The sequence below is a fragment of the Bidens hawaiensis genome, unplaced genomic scaffold, assembly GCF_021521415.1.
Source record: "Bidens hawaiensis isolate Kalapana, Puna unplaced genomic scaffold, B.hawaiensis_p1.1 tig00049373_1, whole genome shotgun sequence".
NCBI classification, from domain to species: domain Eukaryota; kingdom Viridiplantae; phylum Streptophyta; class Magnoliopsida; order Asterales; family Asteraceae; genus Bidens; species Bidens hawaiensis.
The window spans coordinates 90,857-96,296 of record NW_027498841.1 but is presented as its reverse complement, the minus strand read 5'-3'; the positions used below and the strand labels follow the sequence as shown (position 1 = coordinate 96,296).

Here is a 5,440-nt window from a genome sequence, read left to right as displayed (position 1 = left end):
GATGGGAACCTAGTGAGCATTCCATTTCTAATTAAGATTAAACATGGAACTTAAGTTTAACTATTCCTTAATAAATGCTAACTGATTTGTTCGTTAATCTCATGTAGTGGTTACATGGCACCTGAGTATATATACCCCGTCATATCTGATGTCTTTAGCTTTGGTGTGTTGTTGCTAGAGATTGTGAGTGGAAAGAAAAATAGAGGATTTCGTCATGCGGATCATAATTTCAATCTTGTTGGACATGTAAGTTTTAACCGTTAACAAGAAAACCTTTGCTTTTCGTTACAGGGCAAATAGGCGTTTTACCTAGACCATCGATCATAAGGGGTTCACTACTAGAAAAATAGGCATTTGCGACGATCTTTTCGGTCGGAAAGCGGTTGCAATACCTCTGTTGCGACCATTTTGCAACCGAAAACGCTGTCGGAAAAACACAGGTCGCAACTGCTCTGTTGCGACCATTTTACTGTTGCAGTCGCAAATTTTGCAACCACTTCTATCGTCGCAAAACTTGCGACCGATTTCTAGCCGTCGCAAATCTTCTAACCCTTATTGCGGTCGCAAATCTTCTGACCCCAGTTTCGGTCGCAAATCTTCTAACCTTTGTTGCGGTCGCAAATCTTGCAACAACCTCTGTTGCGGTCGCAAAGCTTCTGACCATTGTTGCAGTCGCAAATCTTGCGACCACTTCTGCGCTACCACCACTTATTCCAACCAACTTGCAACCACTGGCTTGCTTCGAACATTATTAACATTATTTTCACACAAAAATATTTACACTCATATTAATACAGACGCAAACACAAATATAACTAAAAATTCTATCAAAGATGTTTAATGATATCAAATGTTATTCGAATTCTAGAAACCGATGAAAAAACATGTTATTCTAAATCAAAAACCAAAAATAACATACTTCTGAATATCAACCAATTGCATACTTCTTGAACAGCTACATGGATCGAATTCAAATATCTGCAAGCATAATTGCATTTTAAATACTTACTTTTTTAATATCGCATTAAAGATTAATATATTTCGAGGGTGAATGATACCTTTATAACGTCATCGTCACCGGAGAGAGATAAGAAACATAGTTGATGGTGTTATTTATATAACCCTTGTATCTCTTCAAGCATTGCTCTAGTTGTCACTCCCATAAACCTTTTTGAAGTTCTCACCTTCATAACACCATATATTTATAAATTCAAGAGTTTATATATTAGCATGAAATATAAGTATAGCTTCAAACATATAGCTTGAGGTACTCACAGCATGTTTATAGGCAGGCCATACAGAGTGATTCTATGGTCCTCATGTCCAAAGAACGAATCCATTTCATCAATCATAAATTGTATTTTAGAATCATAAACAAGTATAAAAATACTTACAAATCAAAGATGCTTTGAAAACTGACCTCAGCAATCGCTTCTGGATTATTTACATATCTGCAAATGATTTATTATTATTATTATTATTATTATTTTAAATTGTAACAGTTCATGCGCATAACCTAAATCAAAGAAAATGTTTTGGTACCTAAATATATTTGCAAACTGGTCAATATAAACAGTGATTTCATGTGCAGGCTTTTGACCCAAGGCCACGAGACCTTGATTCATCACTTCCTGCTAGAATCAAATAATTTATATATGTATAACCGTGACATATCACCTTCTTTCATATTATAATACAAATTTTAATTTATTCATTATTATCTCTATTAAAATATAGGCAATGCATGTAAAACATCGTTTAATGTGTATAACCGAAAAACCATTTAGTGTTTTTTTATTAAAAACTTTGTTGAACATAAACTCTAGTACTCTTTCAAGTTTGTATTCGTTTGGTTCCACGTAACAAATGCCTATTTTTGTGTTTTGAATCTAATATGCATTTTCATTTTTTTGAATTTTTTTTGCAATGTCTACACACACACACACCAATATATATATATATATATATATATATATATATATATATATATATAGGGGTGAGTTACTGTACAATAATTAGTTATCGTACATTAGGTACGCGAATTCCTAAACCATCGATTCTAATTGAAATTAAAACTGCTTAGTGGCATAATTGTAATTAACCTAAAAATACTTAACGCATACCCGTCAAAGTCCACCATCGCGACCATCGTCTACTGTCATGAGCACCACCATCGTCCGTCACCACCATCGATCGTTGGTCACAGGTCAGTTAAGCAATTTCTAATTGAAATTGAAATTGAAATTGTTGATGAGCTTAATTGATCAATTAACCTTGAAATTGATCCAATTAATCATCAATTTGAAGCTTTCGTCGATCAATTATGAGTTTTGAGTTATGGGTTTTGACATTGAACGTATTAACATTAAGTTTATACGATCTGTTTATATGTTCTATTTAAACATATTATACGTTCTGTTTAAACGTTCAAAACGTAATCAATTAACTTTAAAGTTCAGTACAAAAAGTTTATACGTTCTGTTTATACGTTTTTAAATAATGTTGTTTATAAGTTCAGTACAAATATTATGTTTAAACGTTCTGAAACAAAACGGAATACCTTTAAACGTTCTGACCAAAAAAGAACATCTTTAAAAGTTCTAATACATTCAAAGAAGATTTGGGTGTTCAAAAAAGTACTGAAGTTCTGATAAAGTTTAGAAGTTCTAAGAAGTTCTGTGTGTTCAAACTGGTAAAGTTTAGAAGTTCTAAGAAGTTCTGGGTGTTCAAAACTGATAAAGTTTAGAAGTTCTAAGAAGTTCTGGGTGTTCAGAACTTCTAAAACTAACAAAAAAAAAGAAAATTAAACACCTGTAAACATGAAATTGAACATTGAAATCACTTCATATAATCTCATATTCATCAAACAATCGTCAATCGACCGTTAATTTGATCATTGATTCGATCATATGAACAAAAAATGGAACGTCTGCAACTGGGTTTACTCAAAACTCAAAATTGATTAATTGAAACTTCAAATTAATGATTAATTGGACCAATTTCAAAGTTTAATTGATCAATTAGTTCTGCAATTTCAATTTTAATTGGTCAATTTTATCAACTGACATGTGAAAAAGGCGTGACGAGGAAGATGGTGTTCACGACGGTACCGTCGACGGTCGTGACGGTAGATGCAATCATTGGACGTTGACGGTGAAGGCGTACGGAATCGATGGAGCAGTGGAGCAGAGGATCAGAAACGGTCGCGTGTTTTTTGAAAATCGATGGTGAAGAAACTCTCGTAGCTATTGTATGATAAGGGATTATTGTATTTGATCCTATATATATATATATATATAACCGAACTGAAACCGAAATCGATCGGTTTGTAAATTTGATAAACCGACTTTTCGGTTTCGGTTTCACCTAAAAACACGACCAAAATCAACCAATTCGTAAGCAAATACTTCTTCAATACCATTAATAACTATCAGTTAGAATATATTATCATAACATCACAACTAACTGACCTTAATAACTGCAGTTGAAGTTGTGGAACATGAATTTGAGTTGAAACTTCATTCATCGATTCCCACTACCATCTGCAACCGAATCTATTTGACCATCGGCCTCGTCACATATGACATCCAATCTGCTGTGTAGGCTTGAAATAATGTCTCCCTATAAAACTAACATAAAGAAAAAAAAAAGCAAATAAACAAGTTAAACTAGACCAATAGATTGAAAAATGAAACTTGTGGGCCCATACCTTTATATCAGCCAAGGCTTGTGAAATTGGTTCTTTGGAATTCGAGTATGTATAAAAACATATCGAGCCACACGATACCAGAATACCAACAGCCTCATCTTCACTGTATGCTTAAGACAACGGTTACATGTTAGAATGAAGGTAGAGACGTGATGAGTTCGGTTGACTTAGTACTAAAATTTGGGTTAAAAACAATAATCAGAATTAAAATCATTAATTATGAAAAAAATAATATTAGAATTTTTTATTAAATAACGCATGCATACTGGATCAAGTTTACAAGATGAGGTATCAAGCTCTGATGGAACAGGTAAGAAGCTTTTTCATGCTCATTGCAAAGATTGTTGTTTCAACCTGCATTATGACACTATTTAACTAGACATGAAACTATAATTCTCGAGCATACTGAAATTAAGAGTATGCTTAGTAGATACAGGGACCCACCACCCTAAACCAATAACAATAAGCAAAGTATTTTCATGCACACGACCTTTACCAGACTGGCTCTGCAGCACTTCAACAACTTTCTGAAGTATAATGTTGGCATCAAATATCAATTTTATCACCACATAAAAAATCCATCCAAATTTGAATTTAATCAACAACAATAAAAACAGTTTAATTGACATTTATAATATTATGAAGAAAGACTTACAAACCAATGACTGAACTCTCAGCATAGCAAGTAACCATGGTCCAACTACATGGATCAATAGCATCAGCATCCCAATTTTCAAGAACACCATGAGGATCCAACAATGAAGCTTTTAAGCACATTAAAGCTTGAACCGAAAATCACAATACCCACATGAATATAAGATTAAAAACTCCATTTTCAATAAAAAAAGATTGAATACCCACAGAAAAAAATATATTAAAGACTCCATTTTTAAGGTTCCTAGAACCAAATTTTATAAAAAAATTATTGAATATTAGTATATTACCTTCAAAGTTAACACCTTTAGGTGAAAGCAAGCCATATGAGCACTCACAAAACCATATAAACAGTAAACATAAAACATCAATCTTTCTTTGTACTCTCATTTCAGATGATATTATGATTGTTTCAAGAGAAAATAGGGATATGACTTACTAAAGTGACAAGGAAACAACTATGTCCATGTGTTATCTCCCATCATCACTACTCATTTTCTATTTAAAACAAGTTATAAACAAAATGAATATATTATAAAGATCAAAAACAAGATATCTAAAGAAAATAATACATCTCCAATATGGCACGTCATGCTCTGTATTTTGTTTCATGTACATTGATCGAACTGCAAAATTATAAAGAATAATTAAATAAAAAACATCAGTTGTGTGTAGGAATCAAAACTGGTATTTATCTAAACTCATGCCCACAATCAAAACTGGTTCTTCCATCGATGGGTTGAGTCGGCTTCAATTTTTTAGGGTTAATTTTAGAGAGGAAATTAAATTAAACATGTTTGGAGTTGCCTGCTCACTTAATAGTTTAAGTGTTTTGATTTCCGACCGCTATTACGGTAGCAATTCCAAAATACCGTATTTTTGGAAATTGATTTAGGGCTACAACCTAATGTGCTAATGTGGATGATTTAAGGCTTAATGAAAACTGAGATGTTCAAGTCCAATTTAGGCAATAATTAGATATGACATCATCGGATTCACCGCTTAGTTAATCTACAATTTTGGAAATTGATTCCGTTTAAAACAAAGTCCATGACGAACCCAATACACGATCAGACT

The 5,440-nt window shown here is 32.8% G+C and overlaps 1 long non-coding RNA gene across 4 annotated transcripts; it reads right to left on the bottom strand.

Annotated features, from left to right (window-relative positions):
- Positions 1–848: 848 nt before the first annotated feature.
- Positions 849–5,066, bottom strand: LOC143597984 (uncharacterized). 4 transcript variants are annotated; one of them, XR_013147024.1, is made up of 5 exons: positions 4,154–5,066; positions 3,976–4,063; positions 3,710–3,819; positions 3,471–3,621; positions 849–978 (listed from the first exon to the last, which is right to left on the bottom strand). It is a non-coding gene; the product is annotated as an uncharacterized LOC143597984 (long non-coding RNA). The 4 variants fall into 4 exon arrangements; XR_013147023.1 differs by having other exon boundaries at positions 3,471–3,629; positions 3,976–5,066; XR_013147022.1 differs by having other exon boundaries at positions 3,976–5,066.
- Positions 5,067–5,440: the final 374 nt, after the last annotated feature.